Raw genomic sequence first — 21,040 nt, forward strand, 5'->3', positions numbered from 1 at the left:
CATGGGACACTGTGTGAGGCTGAACAATGTCTATTTCAGAAGAGTGGGACCCAGACCTATTGTAGGTGCATTATAATCAGGCCTCCCCCTCAGACTGGAGCCCCTTCCTGAGTCCCAAGAATCAAGAACACTGTGAGGCTGTGACTACAGCTGGCTAGGGAGTCATCACCTGCTGTCTTACAAGAAACCCATCCATCAGGCCCAAAGATGGTCCTGAGCCTTGTGGCCTCAGGGGTAGACAAAGACAGAGAGTCCATGTTCAAACAGATCCGTAGATGATCCTGGGTCTCTCAGCAGGTAAGCTGAAGAGGTCTTTAAGCGCTACCCTGTCTACTGTTGCTGCTTGTTAGGATGAGTGACTGGATACCTTGTTCTCCATTCCCTTCCCGGCATCCACTTGGGGTTAGGTTTAAGGTTGGATAATTACAATATGATTTGTAACTACTGTAATTCAACAAGAGAGTGCGACATGCTGCATAAAATGCATGAATTTCTGCTTTAAACTTTATTTTTTAAAACATATTTTTATACAGAGAGCCAGCTTTGTACACTCTGTTGGTTTTATGAGCCCAATCTGGTTTCAAGCACTGCTACATGTCATGTGTTGATATAGAAGTTGAGAGATACTGCTCTTGAACAATTCATGTTCTTAAATGAAACATCTCACTCATGAACTCTAAGTTGCCTCATGTGCCCTAAAGCTTCTACTGACACATGCCTACACTCTGCCTTGACACATACATAGACACTGAGAAAAAGAGAGGCAGAGAGAGAGAGAGCAAGTCAGCGAGGTGAGGATGACATTTTAAACATTAGCCACACATGATGTGACATCTGAGTCCCTTTTAATTTTTCATCTAGTTCCTCCTGCACTCACGCCGAGTTACTTCAACTCTCGTGGAAAGTACATGGCCCCTTAAGTGAACCGTCTGTACGGTGTCAAGGGTGATGAGTGATGGCGACAGACTGAGCTTGTACTCAGTCAAAGTCAAACATCAGCATCAGGAAGTACGTTTTGTCAATTAGCCAAGCGATGCATGATGGAGCAGCTTTCAGCTTCCACTGACCTGTGTCAGCTCAACTCCTGTGCACCTGCGCCATGTTTGATGGTGTGTACAAGGACTGTTCCTGTTGTAAGACAAATGTTCCCAAAAAAGACTTCACATGCTTCAACACCTGAACCAAAGTCATTTTGCTGTCGTGGTTTGTTCTGCACTGTGAAACAAAGTGTAATGGATGTGAAAGTGCTGGATTTTATTTTATCACCTGTCAATGAGTTTGTTCAGCTGTGCAGCATAGAGGGTACATTAAAACATTTTTTAAACCACTGCTTTGACTCTTTTTGAGAATCACTAGGATTTCAGTGAAAAAATATGTTTTTCAAGTCCTAAACGAAATGACGAAATATGTTGAATGTCACTGCCTTACAGAAGCGTTTTCTGATCTAATGCCCTTATCAGGAGCACAAAATCATTTCTCATTGCTTTCCAAAACCCTTACAAATTACTGTTGGAACATCAATCTGTAATGGGGGTTAGGTTTGGTAAAGTCTGGGCACAAAAACAAATTGGTTTAAGTCAGGTAACAATCACAGTTTGGATTAAAGTAAGAACTTAGTTAATGTAAGGGTAACAGTGGTCTGGGTTCCTACTTCTTGTTGGGATACCTACGTCATCATGGTTAGAAAAATAACAACTTGGTTAAGGTAAGGGAACAGCAGCTGTCATGGTTAAAACAAACCCATGTTGATTATTGATAGGAAACAAGAAGATATAGAGGTGATTTTTGATTTGAGCCCTGAAGGCTATGCCATTGTTAGACCATTGCAACTGAATTTGTAAAGATCACAAACCCTTGGTTTTATGTGTTGACAACTGTCATTTACACTTTTCAGATTCAGGTGTTTTATAACAACAGCTTGAGTTTATCCTGGTGGCTTTTTACAGTTCAAATATGACCAAAACTAAAGATACCAGAGTTCAACAAGAAATGCCACCCTACAGGGATTAAACAATACACAACAAATGATACAAAGTTAGATTGTTACAAAGTTTGGTTTCTCAAATCTATCCAGAGTAAACCCTCTTCCCAAACAAATCAATAAAAAATCTCTGGCAATTGCATTAGTTTTGTTCAGTTCCCTCCCCATGAGTAAACCCTCTTCTCAAAGAAGTACCAGTCAGTTTTCTACAGTATCTTCGTGTGTCTGGAAGTGCAGCTGCAGGCTATCGTTGAGGTTGGGGGTTTTGTGTTTTTTTTTTCCTTTGAGGATGCTCATCTCTGCAAGGCTGGAGAAAAAAATAAATAAAACGGATATTCGCCAGTCCTCATTTTGAAAATCGTTACACCCCTGGTAGTCTCCCATGTATGAATCTTCTATGTTGTTGACCCAACTTCATCCTATGCTCCTGTTGGACTATAGATCCCACAACTACTACATGGCTTTGTCACTCAAATGTAAATATTTGTTTGTGTGGGAACTTTCTGAAAAGACTTGGGCTGTCTTTGACCCTCTGGAGTTTTAGTTCATATGCTTTGAGTTACTGTTTGTGGTTTCTATTTACTTCTATCCAACTCCTTTCTCTGCTGCTGAAGATGTGAAGAGGTTTCAGCTCAACCTGAAATACCATGACAAGAGCAAATGTGATGAAAACTATGGCAATCACTCGCTCAGAGCCTTGATGCTGTAATTTAACTGTAGGGCCAAGGTCTGACCTGAAGAGGACCTTGGTCTCGGCAATAAATTATATCATCACAGCTACGGATGTGAGATCGCCATCTATGCATACTAATCTTTTCGGTCCAGGGCCTCTTCAACACTAATCAAAATCATAATTTATTCAAATATTGCAAATTAGTCTTTCAACAGACAGCTGCTATGATAAGATGAAAACAGTGTGAATTATATTCACGCATTAAATCCCGCACCCGTGAACTCTTAAGCCTTAAGAAGCATTCAAATAACTTTCAGATCCTGGTCCACATTCTACGTGCCAAAGTCTGAAATCCTTTTATAAAAGCACATAAAAGAGACATCAAATCAAATCAACCTTGCCAGAAGTGAATAAGAATGTCTCAAAATCAGCCTGATGTTGCGTGAGATATGATTTGATGAAGTGCTGCCCGCTCACCTCAAGCATAAAAGACGGGAGAAATAAGCATTAAAGGAGCTGATTAATTCCCTGTGTGAAAAGTTGAAATGCTCCGACTCTTAGCGGACAGATGGCTGCTGAAGGGAGAATTTGCTGCAACTGAAAGAAATGGCACACACAAAGTATCCACTATTGGCAATTAATTATGAGTTAGAAACACAAATGACACATTTAATGCCAGTAAAGAAACAAGTAGCGCAATATTAGCTTTACCAGTGGCTCACTAAAAAGTCTCGGACAAGAATGAGCAACATACAGACAATTTTGATTTGACACGAGCACATCTTCATTCCATTTTCGTTTTTTCTGATGCTCTTACCTTCCTGTGTCTCCGCTAACAAAGCCATTACATTAGCTGCCTCTGGACTGCACATTGGCCCCTGGCGTCGCAGCTTTTAGTCTCTTTTGTCAAGTCAAATTTATTTTCAGAGCGATTTTTATGAAGCTGCTTTTGATGCAACAAGCTGGTCGTGAAAGTCAGAGAGCAGCAAAGGAGACGTTCAAGTTCAGATGGAAACATTAACACTAAACGTGAAGGATGTGTGTCAGTGCATCTGTATGTTTGCATTTAAATGTATCTCGTACATATGCAGCACTTGTTCCTACGAGTGGGTTTGAAAGCCTTACAGCAATGTAAATGCGAGTTGTGCTTCTGCAAGTTATTCTCTGATCATATGTAACCTTTGTGTGATGGAAAGAGAAATACCTTTTGTTTGTCTTCCGGTTACTTTGAGTCTTTGTTTATCATATTTCCCCAGATTACTTTGGAGATGACCTTTGTTTTGACACAGCTCTGCGCTCTTGCTTTTGTTCCTCGGTTACTTTCTACAACATGTATTGTCTTCCCGTACTCTTTCTTTTAACCATTTACATGCTCATTTATTCCTCTGTGCAAATAAAAAAAGGCTTTGTCAATACAGTGTTGTACAAATGCAACATCTTGTGTTCGTTGTTGTTATTTGACTCATCGAATAAATCCATCGCAAAGTCTTTAATAACTACCTGGCTGTAGGATGTTGATGAAGGCAGACAAATCTGATTTAAGCGACGCTCGCAGCATGGCTCTCGGGATGGCATTGTGGGAAAAAAGAAACACTGACAGTCCCCAGAAGATGAATCCTTCTGACTTTGGCACCCCACTCTAACACCATCATGAGGTTGACAGTTTTGTTTTTTTTAACAAATATCTCAAAAACTGTTGGATACAGTACCAGGCAAGTTGTTTCACACATTCTCAACAGGTGTCCTTGGAATAACCGGATTGTAACCACTTGATTTTTCACCTTGTGCCATCATCACATCATATCTTACTTTGTGCAATACTTGGGTTTTCTATCAGCCTCAGCAGTTTTTTCGTGCTTGGTGCCAATTAGCAAATGATTGCTAAACTGAGATTGTCAGGGAGAAAAATGATATCTGCAAAAGATCATTATGTTAGGATAGAGAGCCGAAGTCGGGCCCTTCCGGTGAACGCCATGGGACCTTATTTCAGAAAAGCTTTGTATGGAAGTCAACAGAGACATTTCGGGCATTTAGCAGACGCTTTTGTCCAAAGCGACTTACAGTATCTTGCCCAAGGACACTTCGACGTGCAGACCAGGGGAATTGAACCAGCGACATTCTGATAACAAGATGCTGGCTCTACCCCTCATCCACAGCCGCCTCCATCCAGAGAGAGACAAATCATTTTTTGATCCCGCTTGAATTGTGGCCAGTTCTGGTTTACACGTTTTTCTCTTTGCTGACATGTGGCTATGGTATGGCCTGCTTGTGGCTGCCCAAGTGTCATTTTTCCATGTGGGCCAGGTGAGGGTGTGTGGTACAATTTTGCTATCTTGGATTTAGCATTTTTTACTTTATTTTATACTATATTTTATCTTTGCAAGAGAACAACGCCATCCATGATCGGCTACCTAGTGAACAATATGCCCTCGCTCTACCCCTCCCATCCACTGACAATCTCCCATGCTCTGCAGAGAAACAGAGAGAGAGAGTGATGCTCTCTGGTATTGCATCCCTCCTGGTAATGTACTGACTGTGATGCGACCTTCTAAGTGCCATTGTCAGGTTGTCACATTTTATAGAAATCAGACTTGCTTCCTATAATGGCTCTGACTTCGAGCTCATCATCTAGAAATTCAATCCAATGCTCTCTGCTTTATTAAAAGAGATTCTCCCCATGGTATAAAGAGAGAGAAAATCAACTGGAAGCGGTCAAAAAGAAACTGCTCATTACAGGTGTCACTAACAGGTAGCAAGGCTACCCACCAGCCGTAGGAGTCAAGGTGAAGCTATTATTAAAAATGTGTATAGAGTGGCTGTGGGGGTGATTGAGCAGAAATTGCTTTCTCCTGGAACAGAAGCCAAACACTCAGCCATGAGTCTTGATTTAAAGACAGGAGAAAGCAAAAACATGGAGAATGTACAGTCATGCACTGACACAGAGAGGATACATGAAGTACTTTTGACCTGTTTGGAGAGCAGCTTGAATGCTCTGTGATTGGACATAGAGGCATACAAGTAGTACATGGATATGCATAGAAATATATAATCAACAAGAAGTGATTCTGTAACTAAACCTGAGAAAAAGACGGCTTGTAAAAGGCAGAGATGAGGACCGGACGAGATGATAATGCCTCGGTCGCATCGCGCTCTGAAAAAGACCACATGGTGTTATCCCAGTAGGTGGACTAATATATGAGGAAGCAGACTTTGTGTTTGAACTCTGCAGGCTCAAATATGACTCACAGCAGGCTTCCAGCCATCCGCCCTCTCTGCATCTCTACCAACCTCCATCTCTATCCACCCTTCTCCCCTGTGTACTCCACCCCTCTGTCCTCTCGTCTGCCTACAGATAAGCTCCTAATAAGGTGTCGTGGACGAGGAGGGGTTTTATTTCCTTTTACTTCCACTCTTCTCATAAAACATGTACCGAACATAAATCAGAAAAAGGTCTGCGTTCCTTTTGAAGGTTGTGAGCTGACTCTCGGTTGAACTGCATCCGAGTGTGGCTCGATTAAATTAATAAAAGGATGAATGACAAAGGATGTAAAGCCTGCACTTAAGATGCGTCTGTACCGTAACAAGCGGTGGAGATTGGGTGAAAACTTGAAATCCATCTGGGGCACGTCGTGGATGCAGCTGTGGCTTCATAGGCTTCTTTGGAGTCAATTAGAGATGACAAACTTATTTGATATTCATGAGGAAATCTTCTGAAGCTGTGTTGTGACATATGCTGCTGTAATTAAAAGAACAAAAAACAAAACCCAAGGATGTTAAGTTTTAACACTTTAAAATGTAAGCGTACAACGTTGGAGACAATCCCAATAGCCACTTTCACAGCCAACACGTCCCTTTGTCGTCATGTGGTTAAGGTTGTTTAAGGGTCAAATTTTGGTTAGGTTTAGGAACACCTCTGCTAAACCTAAAGAAAGCTTTGCTGGTCGCTGTGTCGTGCCGAACACCAGGTCATATCGGATGTTATTTTGGACACCTAAGTGCCCTGATGGAGGACAGAGACCAATCAACTGTATTGACGTTATTGGCAGAGACAGACAATGTGACACTGAGGACGTACCAAAGGTAATGAGGGACAAATACTCCTGTCACGGCACGGTGAATCATATCTCAGCTGGGATGCAGAATGATGAATACCCTTATTACAGTTGATGTGGTGTTTTTTTAACTTACAGAGCAGAGCCACTTCCCAAAAGTTTTCAGTGGGAATCATCTGGGACTCCGAAGCAATGGATGAAACAGTCCCAAATGGGGCTAATCACATGCTTGACTCCCTACAGGCCATATTCACTGACATCATAGGGTGAGAGGCTCAAATGTCATGTAGTAACTCGTGATATACTGAAGAAATATCTAAAAAGGTTTTTGGTTTTGAATCACTTGACTTTTAACACCATGTTCCCAGACAGTCTCCTGGTCATAATTTTACATAAGTATGAATAAATGCATGCATCAACATAATAAATGTACTGTTTATGAAAAATTCAATGAGCATGAACATCCCACTCTCATATATAATACAAAGTGTCTGTAAATATTGATTGGATCGTATAAATGTGTAATGCTCATATTACATTTTTATTAAATATAAGGAGGTCCTCGACTGATCGCAGCCATATATAATCAGCTCTGTACAAGCTGCTACACGACATGAATCTTTATGCTATCAATACCTTTTATGTATTTCATTGTTCAGGAATGAGCTCAATTGCCTCATTTTTTTAAAGGCAATAGTGTATTACAAGGCTTACCTTACCATTATGGGATTATGGGGCCCTTTCAGAGCTATTATCCCCAAAATAAATCCTCTAGTCTGGGCTTTAATGGTGGGATTTACCACAATTCAAATGTCATTTCTGTGGTATTTTCACACCACTGTCCACCACTGTCGTTTTTGGCACAGAGATGGGGAAAGCTTCAATTACAAAAAATCCTCATTGGTGTTTTAGCCACTGATGATTAAACTAAATTAAATATATATATGTATAGTGAGCTATCTCTCATATCAGTCCAGGACAGCCAGTCCGACCTTCTGTCACGTAAAGAAAGGAAGCGTGAAAAGAGACAGAAGGTGATAAGGTCGTCCGAGGTCCATGGGGAAATCAAACTGATCAGAGGATTTAAAAGGGGCCGCACTGCTACGCTGCTATGAGAACTGATCAATTGGTGCGAAGGTCGAGCACAGGTCACGATGAACGGGTGTCTATGAAACCAGCAAAGAGCGCTTTAACGATTGGGACATTTGGATTTGGTTGCAGACGAATGGTTCGGTACCTCGTGTTTGAAAGACTGTGCAGAGCTGAAAACAAAATGGATCATCGAGTATTGTTAACGTTATATCAAGGAAACATGGTGCAAATCTTATTGTATCCATTTGTATCAAGCGCTGTGCATATTTCATTAAAGGTCCAATTTGTAAGAAAGTAGATTTTTGGGTGTCATTCCCAACTTGTCAAATACCGACGCTTTGGGATTGTAGGTTTGGGTCGGCCGCCATCTCAGAGCAGATCGGTTTTGAACATGTTGCTCTGTCAGTCTACTGCGCGACCAGTGGACTGCTTTTCAAAACCTACTGCCTACATTACCCACATCACTGGAGGCAATTTATCAGAGTATATGAAGCTTCCTCTGGCGACACAAAGGCTTTATACTTTCACATATGAAGTAGTACTCCCCCCCCTTTTCCCATTCTCAACTCGTCACATACTGACGCTCTGGGATTGAAGGGTGAGTCGGCCGTCGTCCCAAAGCGGCAGTTTTTGACGCGCTTGGAAAGAAACTCAAAAGTCAAGCCATAAAATGGGAAGTTATCTCATTCAGTTTTCCATTAAATCCCAACTAAAGTAACACGCTGAATTGAAGTTCTGTCTTTTTACTGTCTTTACCGTTGCCCACAAAACTGTATTGATTTTTTCAAAGTAGCTTGCTCTTCAAAATGTAGAGGAATCTTAGTATTTCATACCGAAAATGTCTTCTGAAGTGGCTCTTTCTCTATTTATCTTGTGGTTCAGTTTACTGTAATATATTGTGAACCAAGGTGTGTATATATATGGTTTGATTCTCATTCATCTCAGTCATCTTTAGTCCTCAGGAGTCAGAGACCAGCTGCTTTCAATGAGGAACTGATTCACACCTCAGGCAGCAGGTGAATGCAATTAACTACAATCAACCAGCTGGCAAGAGATGCAGCAGCCGTTGTTTGACCCACAAGGAGCCGAGTTTCAAACTCCTGCATTAGATCATATCTTTACATTTGTAAAACTCGGAGTAAAATAGCGTTAAATAATAGAGGTACACTGCAGCTGTAGCTCCCAGAGCTTTGTCCGTATGAGATAAATGCAATATGAGTAGTACGTGACGGAGACATAGGAACTTTAATATCCCAGAGGAAACTTAGTGTGGGGAGATATATTATGCAGCGTGTGTTTGACATGGAAAGCTGCTCTAATTCTGCTTGACTTATTATTTTTTCCAGGAAGACACTGACATCCTGGCCACGGTTATGGAACTAATACAAGTATGCGTGTTGTAAATTTTGCACAATTTACTGCGTTACGCAGCGCGTGTGACATTTATTGAGAATGGTATAATTTTACTGTTTATTGCTGCCAGATGTAAAGATTATGTGGAGTCGTTGTGAGGTAACTGACCTACAGTTTGACTTGAAGTTGCATTGGTAAATTGTAATTATTAGGATAAAACGTGTCTCTGAAAACAAGCTGTAAAACATTTTGATCTGCACCCAGTTTTCAGTGCAGCAATCTTCTGACAGCGTGATTTACCCGCACTGAAGCCTCAGCGCGAAACCTTATAATGCTGCACACGCTTCCCGCTTTTGACACGTAATAATGAAGCAATTTTATAAGAGGCCTATAGAGTGTGTGTGTGTTTGTGTGTGTGAGTGTGTGTAACATAATGTAAGGTAACAGGATAAACAGTTAAACTGAAGCAGTGTGACGGCGGCTATAAGATTCATCCATGGCGGTGGGTAGAGAGTAAAATGCATCAGCGCACAGAGCGAGATGTGGAGGTGCCGGCGGCTGAACGGCGAGAGGGGGTAAGAAAGCAAATCCTCTTTTTCCGTCATGGATGTGTGTGTGTTTAATGTACAGTATAAATGAGGGGATTTGTTGCCAAAGGGTAATTAACTTTAAAAGAGATGGGAGGCTAATGCCTTTTTCTAATTTACAGTATTATGGTTCATTGTTCAAATGTGTGTTTGTGTGTGTTCTCGTGCTGCTATCTTTACGGGGACTACGCACAAATTGGATTTTTAGCTCTCGTGAGGACACTTTGGCCAACGCTCACTTCATTGAAGGGCCGTTTGAGGCTCTAAAGTTCCTGTGAAACTCGTGGAGTGCTACTTGGTTCTGCATATTTATGTTTTTTCCTACATAAACAGGAAGCTGAGGAGAGTTTGTCATTGATACTGACTTTACAGAAGCCAACAGCGCTGAATAAATGTTACGCCAAGTTCACGCTAGAGGATTTTAGCCCTGACCTCGCTCTCGCTGACGGTTTTTGGAGATCGCCCACAGAAAGAATTAATTGGTACTGTATGTGTGAACTGTTCAAAGACCCGATCCAGGAGATCAGGGACAGCTTGCTGGCATGTCGCTGATGCATGTTGTATATCTAGTAGGCCCCCACCTCCAACCCGCTAGACAGCTAGTGGTCCTATGAGCTGACCCTGCCCGGCCAGTTTAGCTCACGGCACCGCGGCTCCCCGTGTTTTCCCCGTTTGTTTTTTTGTTCCTCATTTTTTCACAGGTTTGTACTTAGTTTACACAGATAAGCTGCAGCAATAGACAGTATGAGAAAAATTATTGTTTTTTGAACATCGAAGCATGTAAACACTTCACACGTCACAAAGGAGACGCCAAAAATAAAAATAGGAACCTGGAAATGAGCATAATATGAGACCTTTAAAACGATAGTGTGTTTTAATGCTGCAATAGGCTGATTGAAACCTGGCTGTAGTCTACAGGGGATCAAATTAAGAAAAAAAAAAAGTAATTTAGATCGTGGATGGATTACAATTAAATCGATCATGATAGGCTGCACATGTTTTTGGATCAGGTCGCTGAAATTTTCTCTTTTTTTTCATATCTTTGAGCCAGATAAAGACAAGAGAAAAAATGATGTCACATAAATTAACTCTTTCCACACTGCTCTGACTCTGCTGCTGCCACTCTAATCTGCAGGTGACACATAAATAAATATATAACAAGGAGAAGCCCAATTATTCGCCCCTGGCCCCCCTGCAGCTTGTTTGAATTGTGCGCACACACACAGAGGGACTTTATAATTCCAGGTTTTGCCAGAGCTTGTTTGAATTTCAGACCCTGTTGAAGCCTCACACTGTGTTAGAGCAGGAGTCAACTCGTGGTCGGTGAAGCGAGTCGGAGTCTGCAGTCTCTCTCTCTCTCTCTCTCTCCAGCTCTCTCTGTGGCGCTCCGTCCCTCCCTCCTCCTCTCCTCTCCTCTCCTCTCAGCACCAGTCAGCCAGGACTCCTTTATCGCTGTTTCTCTCTCATCCCCTCCGCGCTCTGCTCCCCGCTGGTCAAACTTTCTTTAAAGCAGACGGATCTCTCAACCTCCTGCAAAAAAAAAAAATAAATTCACCTGGAAGTTCAGTCAGGAGTTTGTTTTTTTTCTTGTCGGTGCAGGACGCGTCTCGGTGCGCACCCGATCACAATATGGACCGCGGAACGCGTGCTGTGCGTCCGCGCAGGTCCGGGACGGACTGATGGTGGACTGAGCCCACACCTACACGCTCACTGCCGGTTTTTACTTACGTGCCTCCGCTCCGAAGAGAAAGCGGAGATTCATTCCTCAACCAGAAGAGACGAGAGGGCATGGACATACAGTAGCCAGGGCTGAGATGATAAGAAGGATGTAGGGGACATCGCAAGCTGCAAGGACGCAGAAGGAACAATCCTCACCGGTGAGTGAAGCTGCTTCTGTCTCAGAATTTTACGCGAAAGATGCGACTGCCTGGTGCGCCCTTGTGGCTCCATGGCGGTCAGGGATGTTCTTGGAGTTATGTGTGGAGAGTGTGAGGGTGGAAGTTGGTGACGGTGAAGCCTCAGCAGATGCAGGAGCACGTTTTGGATGAGGTGAAACTTTGAGGAAATTCTTTGAGAGCGATGCTCAGCGCAACACCAGCATGCAGGAGATGAGTGGAGGAATACAAAGAATGCGTCTTATTAGCGGAAGTTGACTGCGCTGTTAGATTTACAGGTGGATGAAGCAGCGGAGGTGTTTTTTTTGGAGATGGCGAGAGATGCGTTTTTACGCATCGCGTCGTCTAACGCGCAGCGAAAAACGCCCCTACTGAGTGATTTAGTCGTGTTTTGAGTTTCAAAATCTGTGTGTCTTTATCTCCTGGAATGCCACACTTGATATTAATCCTGCCCAGGTCGTAGGAATTCAGCATCATGAAGGAAACAAGGAAGAATTCAGATTCATGTGCGCCTAAAGCAGATTTGTCGCTTTGGTTTAAGCGCAAAAAACACGATTCTGAGGCTTAGACTCGACTAAATGACTTGTCAAGATGCTGTAGGCTTTCCAGAGGGTGTGTGTGCGCGGTTCTTTGAGTGTGTGTGTTGCTGCTGGGTTTCAATTCAGAGAGGGTGTGGCTGTTCGCGTGTCCATCCCTGCTCCGCTCTGCTGAGGGTTTTTACTGCGCCTCAAGGGGGAGGATTCAAATACCTGCACCAAACTGATAATTAAACCATCTAGCTGCATGAGTGTGTGTGTGTGTGTGTGTGTGTGCGCGCGCCTGTGTGTGTTTGTGCGTGTTTATTCAATGAACGTCCCGCTAATCCACCTGTCTCCAGGGAGGATTAAAGCGCTTGGGACATTTTTGGACCTGCTTTTTTTTTTTTTTTTTTCTCCTCCGCCTTCCAACAACATAATCTGCGAGACAAAACGTTGCCTCCTTCAGCAACAACCCCAGAGATGGAGCCACAAGTGCAGCATTTGGTGGCAGGCGTTCATAGCCAAAAGCGCCTTGCTGTGCCTGAGAGTGCAAATGATTTGAATAGCCGAGGCTGGGTGGCTCTCATGATGGGGTGTCAAACTCTGACATGTGTCAGCTTGGAGGCAATTCTAGCAGAAGGATTAGCACGTTAGCAGCTCATCAGGAAATATGCAACAAATGAGAAATGAAGACATTTAACAGGACTCGAGGCAGATTTTGATTTGGCTCATCTGTATTCAGGTGGTTGGAGGGTAAACAAGTCCTAAAGCCTCATTTAAATGCATTATGAGTCGCAGGTTTGTCATTTATCATAGCCCGGATGCTCACACTCCTTCCTTTGTCTCCCTCTCCCTCTTCCTCTCAGTTCAAATTACGTTTCCAATTCAGCTTCTGCTTTACTGGCATGAAAATGGAGAGAAAAATCTGAGAGGTATCGAGATGGAAATAGACACGGCTTGTGCTTCTATCTCGCTTCATGCCACCTTTTCCTCGTTCTTGCTTAATTTTGTTGGCTGTGCAGGGGTCACACTGCTGAAGGTGAGGGTTTGATTCAGTCGTCGTCAAAGGTCGTTTCCACAAAGCTCTCTGTGCGTATCTGAGTCGGGTCCATTCATTCCTATGAGAACCCCTGGATGAAATGTCGGCAGTTAACATTTCTGCAAACCACTGATACATTACAATACGTTTGTACGTGTCAGAGGCTACGTACTATGTCACTGTGACATTACATGTTCATGAGCTGACTTTCATATCAGAAGGTGGAGAGGATGGTGGTGGAATTACGGGCGAAAAGGTTGCCAAGCCATGACTGCCGTCAGAGACTGCAGGGTATTTAAAGCCAAACATGATCTTTTCGTAAAGTTACGTAATAAAGTCACAGTTGGGAATATGCCTCAAGTACGTTAGAAAATGGTAACTTTAGCGGCAGATTTCGGACAAACCGTACGCATTGTGTGCTGCAGGAAGTAAGCACAAACAAATTAGCTAAAAACAAATTAGCTCACTGATTGGTGGATGTAACACAGCACTATTTTTACATTTGTACAACAGCATATTTAGCTAACACTGCTAGCGTGCATTCCTTCACAGTTAGTGGTTCACACGTCTTTCAACAAAACAAAAAACAAAAAAAAAAACCTTGGCAGGCCGATTTCCTCGCTACTTTGTCGGCATGCATTATTGGTCCTGTTGTTGTCTCTGTGATGCTTGATGCAAATATGAAAACAGAGGATTAGCATCTCTTTCATGTTAGCGGTGGCGTTTCTAGAATTGGGGGTATAGGTCTGCAATTACAGGCACAAACAGAAACTTTGTGGAAGCAGTGCTCTCGCCGATTCCTGGTTCAGAAACGCTCCGACGCTCAGTGATTGGTATTCTCAACATGAAACTGACTATCTCACTGAATACATTTGGTGTCTTGCGGCAGATTTAGGGTCCTACTTAGCATTTCATTTCATTCATCACCGGTTTTCTCTTCATTAATGTCTGCAAGTCGAGTCATTGAGAAAAAACCAACACAATTCCTCCCACCTACATCTCTGCACCTTCTACTGTTCATGCTCACGTTGGCAGAATGTGGAAAGACAGATGCCCGCCAAACGGATAATGGGTTAAAAACTGCAGGTTGATTTATAACGGCTGTTTGTTTTTCAGGCACGTGGAAAGGTCCATAACCTGAGGGAGCTGGATGAGACTTTAAACACAAGCCAACCACAGAGACACAAGATGAAATATATATATATATATATACATGAACATACAACATGCTCTATTTTGCCTCAGGTTGCTTCCTCTGAAAATGCCACATCAATCCATCCATTCCCATCCCACCCCTCATTTGATTTCCAGAATTAATGAGAGTGGCTCAGCAGGCTTGACATCGCCGCTAACTGTTGTTGGTTTTTTTTCCCTAAGTGGAAAAAAAAAAATCTATAGGAAAGACTGAACGGCCGCACAGGAAAGAACAATAACTGCAGGAAATGAGATCAGAGTGCTGGAATCCAGGAGGAAAACAGAATTGGAGGGGGAGCCCAGTAATGGAGGGAATGAAATGAAATGTGATTGTGCGGCGGTCCTCAGGGGGTTTGTAAGTGCGTATGTGTGTGTGTGCATCACTGCAAGCATACAAACATGGAGTAAACCAAAGTGTGTTGTCTTTGTGTTTACATGTGATAATCTTTGTGTGTGTTTCGGTCTGCAGGAATAGGTGTGTGTGTGTGATCTTGTTCGTGTATCTTTGTGAGGACCACATTGACGTTTAGACCTTATGAGGACATTTTTTTCTGGTCTTGAATTCTTCCAAGGGCTATGCGAGGGTTACGTTTTTGTTTTATTTTTTAGGCCATAATTAAGTTGAGGTTATTGGGGGCTTGGATTGTGTTTTTTTTTCAATGCATCGATGCAGTTCAAAGTGTTTGTCAGATCACAATAGAGCTGCAACTTTAAGTTGATTAGTCGATTACAAGAATTTTGGTCATAGAGTCATCGTTTAGGTCATTTTCAAGGCAAAATTGTCAAACATTTGCTGGTCCCAGCCTCTTGAAGTAAGGTTATGTTGCTTTTATTTAGTCATTTATGATACTGAATGAAGAGTCTGAGTTTTGTACTGGTGGTTGGACAAAAAAGCAATTTGAAGATGTCACTTGATGATCGCTTAATCATAAGTTGCAGCCCTAAGTGACATTGAAATTCGATGAACTTCATGCCACAAACCTTGTAATTATGAAAAAAACAGCACTTTGCCATAGGGGCAGAGGTATAAAAGGTATTCACAGGTGCACCTGACTCATCATCCAAGTCGGACCAGGTTCAAATTATACTCTAATCAGGTTCACTCTGATTTGACTGCCTTGACTGTCTGTCAGTGCTTATAATACCTGTGTAGATCTGAATGGATCCGATCACATTTATTCATGTGGTACTTCACAATCAATTTAAATTCATCAAATTCAATTTCAAAAGAAGTTATAGCTATCACCCGGTTAGCTACAGAAAGTTTCTATTGCTTGTGCAGGAGGTGATGGATGTTCAGTTATCACTGATAGCACCTCATGGTGCTTCGGGTGCTGGCGCTCTCTCTCAACCGCGTTATGTTCACACTACGAACGACAAGTGTCAGAATTCATATCGACTTGTGACTTGTGGCCTGTTGCTCTGTCACCAGTAGTCTGAACACAACATTAGTGTCTGTTTGGGTCCTTTGAGGCCAAGTTATCCTCAGGGATCAGCTCTCACATCTGGTTCTGGTTTGTTTGTCACAGGTCCTTCTCGGATCAGGTGCAACATTTCCCCAACCTCCACATTTCTCAACCAGTTGACTGGTATTTTATTGTCGGTAATATCATGAAGAACATGATTTTTTTTTCTTTCTACCTTGGAATGAGTACTGAAAGTTGAACCCAGTTCAGATTGGAAGAGTTTTAGGGCACAAAAACCACAGATCTCCACGAAAGAGAGAGTAAAGCTGAGAAAAAGGGAGGCTTTTTCATATTTTCTTGACTTCAAACGTGAAGAGGACCTCCTGCCTTTTCTTTTTATCCTTCTCAAAATTCTCAAATGTCTTTGTGAATAAATCTCGCAAACCTGAAACTCGATTGCCTCAGAGCGCTCTTGCATCGTTCCCATATGAATCCGATTCATTCAGCTTTAGCTCTCCTCCACACGTTTCCCCCAATCATGCATTTTCTCAAGTACCAAAGCATGAGCCCCAGTGTGTGTTCAGCCCTTGATTCAGTGATTCAGCAGACGATGATTTCATTTGGCTGAACCGTCTCAGTCTCTCCTGGTCGGGTGAAACAACAAGGACAACGGCAGCCTCCCCAACCTGTCCGTGTGGTGGGGGGACTGACTGATCGCTCCAGTGGTAGACAAACCTAATCAACAGCAAATCAGTTGTTGCTGCGTTGCCTTTTTCCCTGCAAATGGAAAACAGATTAATAAAAAAAGCTTCTTCAGTCTGATTACATCTTTCTCGTAATGGTGAGGGGATGGTTTCGTGTGAGAAAATTGTGATTTGCCAGCTGCGACTGCCTCAAAAAGGCGTAATGGAATTCAAAATGAGCCAAAAACAAATTGATCTTCAAAGTCCCTCGGCATGAAGTGACTTAAACTCTCCCTCTTACGTTTGAAAATAATTTTGTAGAAGAAAACTCTGTTCGGTGCGTGTTCCCTTTTGATATCTAAGAGCAGAGGATCCTGACTTATTGAAAGTGCATTCAATTTTTGAGTCAGCAGAAATACTTGTCTGTAAAGGGGCTGAGCTGCCGTGAAAGCAGTACTTAAGAGGTTTGTTTCAAAATGAGATATCAACCTCTCAATAAATGAAACACCTCCTTTGACTAGATGTTGACTTTTAATTAAATTCAAACTGTCCAGATGCTCTTAACCGTGGGAACATTTTGTGAGACATAGTCATCCGTGCTTTTGGAATATTGATCAGTACATTAGGGAATGATGTACTTTTAGGAAATGGAAACTGCCTGTAGTGCTTTGTAATGAAACCTATTACTTATCAAGTGAGGACTGTCTGTACTAAAATGTTTATTCTGCAGGTTGGAGGTAGATTTGATCCGGATAGGTATTTACTACTGCAATAGGCTTTTGTCTACTCTATTCCAGGATTGAAATAAATGGATTGGAGGTGGAATTATGCAAGTAAAATGACAAAATGATTAAGGATGTATAAAGCTGAAGATCCCAAACAGGGATGTTTTATTAGCTCTTTCACATTTGTGATGTGGTTTAAGTGATTTAGATTGAAGCCGTTGGGGAGCTTTTCTTTAGAGCGACAGCAAACAGAATAAGACCCTCAGTACTGAGATCAAATGACTCCACACTTTTCCAGAGACCAGACGACCATCTGTTAGGACTGCAAAGACGTTGACATCTATTTTTATATTCAGAAAAGCCTTCAATACACAGTCTGGTGGTCAGAATACAATGTTTGCAGTTGCACAAAACCACATTGATATTTCTACAATACTTGCATATCACGGTCAGATACGATGCATATGAGCTGAGGTTCATGAGCTGATGGCGTCATACCAAGGAGAGAAGCCAGTGACCGCTGTTCATACCGTGTTTCAGCATTTGAAGTCTGATGACAATTTCCAGCCACGTTTGTGGCATCAAAACCCGGGATTTTTCTGTCGAGACTTCAGGACATTCTGATCCATGTTTGTACCGACGAAACTGGCTGATTTCAACGAAACTTCAGAACATCTCCAGCCGTATTTGTGGTGATAAAACAGGGATATCTGCACCGAAACTTCAGGACATTTTGAGCTGTGTTGGCGCAGACAAAACAGGCATTTTAGGGCAAAGCATGATCTTTTCCTAGCCCTTACCAAGTGGTTTTTGTGCCTAGACCTAACTAGTGTCACGGTTTAACAAAAAGGGGACCCAAACGCAAGACACACAGGCAGACAAGCGAGCTTTTAATAACAAAAGCCAAAAACCAAAAGAGAGCAGGGAGCAGACATAGGTAGGGATAATTGGACACAGGTGAAACACATCAGGGAGGGGCGGACAATCACAAAGGCGGAAAAAAGACAAAGGGAGGAAGTAGAAAGTGAGACATGACACAGAAGGATATAACTTCAAAATGAAACAAGAAATAACAAACCATGACAATCGGACCATAAGCACAGTGTTGAACCTAAAAAAACATAAAGTTGCAACATGAAGAAATGAAACACTTGAACACATCCATTGTTTGCAGAAATTGCCAACATTTATTCTGGCGGTTGAGTTGCAATAAAGGCTTTGGCATCCTATATTTCGAACCAATCTGAGTGTCAAATGAGGAGAAAAATATTTGTACACTCTTGTAGAGTTTTTCTGAAGAATGCATTAATGTATCCAGCCTGCATTCTCTGATTGTGTCATTGATTTTCTGTTTTGCTGTGCAGCCAACTTGGCACTCATTTGCCCTGCAAGGGATTTTCCATTTTTCTGATCCTTCCAAGACATTTTTTTCCTCATAAATATTTGTTTTGTGATAAGTGTTTTGGACCTACTTGGGGGGATGGCATCCTTGTCTTCTATAAAATATGGTGCTATGAGGCCCTTTGACTTAAAACTTTCCCATTATTTATTCTGTATAAGCGGCGATTTTCCATTTTTCAAGCATCTTCAGGATTTAAATCAGTCTGTAACACACAAAAGAAAAACAGTGTCAAAGGTTTCCAAACTATAACAAGCCGTCTTCAACAGTCTTTTGTGAGCAAAGAAAGTAGATTTTTCAAACATCTCCACTTAATACAGTAAAAATGAAGCAAGCATGACTAAAAATCTGACTTAAGCAACCACATTTGCAGCTCTTCCTCTTTTCGCCTTGACCCTCGCACTCTCCAACTTTTCTTCTATCCAAACTCACCCCCATCCTTTTCAGCATTATCAGTCATGTTCACACCTTTGCGTCAGCACAGTGCACTTAAACGATTCTGAATGGTTTCAGCTCAACGCTGGTTACAAAATAAAAGGTTCTCTTAGTGCTGCGGAGACCTTCGGCTGCAGGAAAGCGGAGCCAGGCACGACCTACAGTGCTATTCGCTCTCAGCTCATTGTATTGTTCGATCGCCTTGAATGGCTTTATACTGTAAACCTCTGCAGAGCTAAAAGGTTTATCTACGTGAGAGAACGGTAAACACACGCAGAGTGATTTGGAAAGTTCAAACGGGAGTGGAGAGTGAGGATAATGAAGCAAATTAGAGAGAAGGTGAAAAGAGAGGACGAGAACTCTGTGTGTACATGATGTACAGCTGTATCTCAATTTGGCAATTAAAATCACAAGGTCAACAGGGGCAGCTATAATCCACTATAATCCCAATCTATAATCTCTATGTATAGATATAAATACATCCAGCCCACTTGTCATTGGTTGATATTCAGCCCAGCAGCTTCACTCAGGATTGTCCTCCACATATTGTAGGTTTTCATATATTGCAATATATGATAGTGCATCCTGGCATTAGCAGTACTTATATAACACTTGTACAACAGTAATATACAGTGTCATTATGTCTTTTTCTTTCTGGTTACCCAAAGTCATCGAGTTTCAAGTTAAATGCCTGTAAATACTTGAGCTATGATATTTTAACGGATCATTGATTAACAACATTTAGTTTTTACTGGAACCATTAAGTGAGTTTTTATGTTATTCACAAAGATATTGTGTTGACACTTTGGATCAAAAGAGGGGAGTGTGAGAATTAAACATTTTAGATTAAGAATCGATGTGAGACATCACACAGCGTCTTTACTTCTTCAGAGAATAAGCAATTATCAACAAGGAGAATTTCCCTTACAATGTATAGACAAAAAAATTAGCAAATGATAAATAATAAAAATAACCTGTAATCTAATCCTCATATCTAGGTTTATGGCCTAACTAATGGATTACCATCAGTCAACATGCGTAAATGTTTTGTGAAAACACAATCGTCTGCTGTCTTTGGACAACACCGTGCTAAGACAGCATTCTTCCGAGTTATGGGGGAAAGATTATTTTTGAAAAAGTTTCAGGAACCTTCTCGCTGCTTTATGATCATCTGAGCGCTCGGTTTCGTGGGTGGTGCAAGACCTGGCAACCCATTGTCCCAAGCTAGCCAATACAAGCTGGAGCATTAAACCGGAACGTCAGACAAAAAAAAGAAGAAAATATATATATATATTCTGTACAGACAAACTCTTCTACTGCATAATAATCATATGTAAGTAATGTAAAGTGCAAATTACATCCTATGCAACCTTGTAGATTTCCTTCCCTGTACGCCATGGCCCTGCTATCTCTTCTCATACATATGCACCTCTCTGACTGCAGCTATTTCACAGTTTCCTGCCTGTTTGATCTCCGTTCAGTGGGACTGTCACTGGAGACAGATATGAAGCAGTGGGACAGAGTCTGTGTGGAATAAAGAGGGACGGGTAGGAGAGTAAGATCGACGTGAGAAGGAGGTGGATGGTAGGAGCGTGCTATATGCATGCTTCCTGTTCACGTTATGGGCGAGAGTCAAGGACGTCAATAAAATCCGATGACATAATGGCCACTCACGGCCGAGTGTGTGTGCGTTTAGATAAGAGCTTCGGCTATAAATGGTTGAAACACAGGTGTTTAAGTATGTGAGGGGTTGAGAGTGCCACTTGATGATTGTTTAAGATAAATGTGTGTGTGCGTGTTTAAGATTAGCAGGGAAATGTAAATGCTTTGTAGAACAATGCAGCATGTTACATAAAGAGAAGGTTCCACACGGACTAATTAAAGCAACAATCAGAAACATCAACCACAACAAGCTGTTCACCAGCTTTTGAGAGAAGTGCCCGAGGAAGTTTCAAACTGCAAACAATCATCTGTGTTTTGCCGTGACATATTTAGAGCGGGAAAACCT

The sequence above is a fragment of the Pagrus major genome, chromosome 10 (genome assembly GCF_040436345.1).
Source record: "Pagrus major chromosome 10, Pma_NU_1.0".
NCBI lineage: Eukaryota > Metazoa > Chordata > Actinopteri > Spariformes > Sparidae > Pagrus > Pagrus major.